The sequence below is a fragment of the Sinocyclocheilus grahami genome, unplaced genomic scaffold (assembly GCF_001515645.1).
Source record: "Sinocyclocheilus grahami isolate Dianchi unplaced genomic scaffold, SAMN03320097.WGS_v1.1 scaffold222.1, whole genome shotgun sequence".
NCBI classification, from domain to species: Eukaryota; Metazoa; Chordata; class Actinopteri; order Cypriniformes; family Cyprinidae; genus Sinocyclocheilus; species Sinocyclocheilus grahami.
The window spans coordinates 1,268,117-1,269,946 of record NW_015505401.1 but is presented as its reverse complement, the minus strand read 5'-3'; positions in this window follow the sequence as shown (position 1 = coordinate 1,269,946).

Below are 1,830 nucleotides of genomic sequence, written 5' to 3'. Positions count from 1 at the left end.
TATGGGGTGTGATTCGTGCAGTCGCCAAAATAAAATATCGTTTGGCCAGCCGAGTAACAGGATGCTCATCCTAAAAGTAATTAGACGTGCGTTTTCTGAATCCAGATCACAGCTTTCACGACGGGGGCCTTCCGTTTTTCCCCGATCTCCATGCTGAGGTGTCAAGATCGTGGGAGAAACTGTACTCATCCCGTAATTACAGCCCCACAGTCTCTAATTATTCAAGAACATCGTGGGGCTGAATGATAAGGGATATGGGGCGATGCCAGTGGTGGAGCAGACGCTTGCGAGCTATCTCTGAAGGCCCCGAAGCTTCCCACCAGGCCCGTTACAAGCATACCAGGCTGACCTGCTCAGGGGTGGGGCTGCTGAGCAGGAGCAGCCCAAGCCGTCAAGCTCCTCATATAGCCAGTCTCAAAAACAGAGCTTTGCAACCCGCACCCCTACACAGAAAGATCAGGGGTCGGGGCGACGCTCTCAGTCAGGGTCTTCTAGACTGAAAACGGATCTGCGGACCGTTATTTTGTCTAAGAGGACCTCGGCTAAACGGTCCTAACATTGTCAGGTCCCTGAGGGCAGCCCACCTGGGGAGGAAAGGATAACACCTCAGTATACGGTGCCCAATCCTCCTCAGTGCCCTCACGGAGGTTCATTGATACCCCTGCCACCTCGGTGCTTCAGGGCTCAGTGAGCTCCGACGAGCGAAAATCCCAGCTGCCGCCCGGCAACGGTACGGCATGGGAGAGCTCGCCCCCTCAAGTGAAGAGGCAACAGCAGTCAGGACGGTTGTTCCCTGCCAGTAATCCGCTTCAGGGCACCGAACTGGCTCCTCTAATAAAACCAGAGGCCAGCCTCGAGAGGCTGGTTCCCTTAGTAGATTTTATGGCAGCGTGGGAACTTCTGCCAAATATATCAAAATGGGTCCTGCAGGGTCCGATTTTAGATATCCGTCTTCTGAACTGCGCTATCAAACGGCTTCGGTTCAAGATGCTCACTATCAAGCAGATAATATCTCAAATCCAGTCTGAGGACTGGTTTGTTACGATAGATCTCAAAGACACTTATTTCCATGTTTCCATCCTTCCTCAACACTGGAAGTTCCTGCGGTTTGCTTTCGGGGGCAAAGCATACCAAAATCGAGTTCTTCCCTTTGGCCTGTCACTCTCACCCCGCACTTTCACGAAGTGTGTGGATGCAGCTCTGGCTCCTTTGCAACTCCAGGGCATTACATACGACGATTGGTTGATACTAGCTTGATCGGAGCAGTTGGCGGCTCGGCATCGAGATGTCGTCCTCGCCCATATGAGAGAGCTGGGATTAAGACTAAACACCAAGAAGAGTGTACTTTCTCCACTACAGAGAACCACTTATTTAAGCGTGGTGTGGGATTCTACCACGATGCAGGCACGTTTGTCACCTGCTCGTATGGAGTCAATCCTCACGACAGTCAAGAGAGTAAGAGAAGGCCAGTCACTCACTGTCAAACAGTTTCAGAGGCTGTTGGGTTTGATGGCAGCGGCGTCCAAAGGTATACCTTTTGGCCTGCGGTACATGAGACCCTTGCAGTGGTGGCTCAGGACCAAGGGATTTTCCCCAAGGGGGAATCCGCTTTGCATGATCAGGGTCACGCGGTGATGCTTACGTGCTTTGGACATGTGGAAGAAACGTTGGTTCCTAGTTCAAGGACCAATGTTAGGGGCTCCTTGTCGTCGTGTAACGCTAACGACAGATGCCTCTCTCACGGGCTGGGGGGTGGTCATGAGTGGTCGCTCTGCCCAGGGTCTGTGGGAAGACCATCATCTCACTTGGCACATCAATTGCCTGGAGATG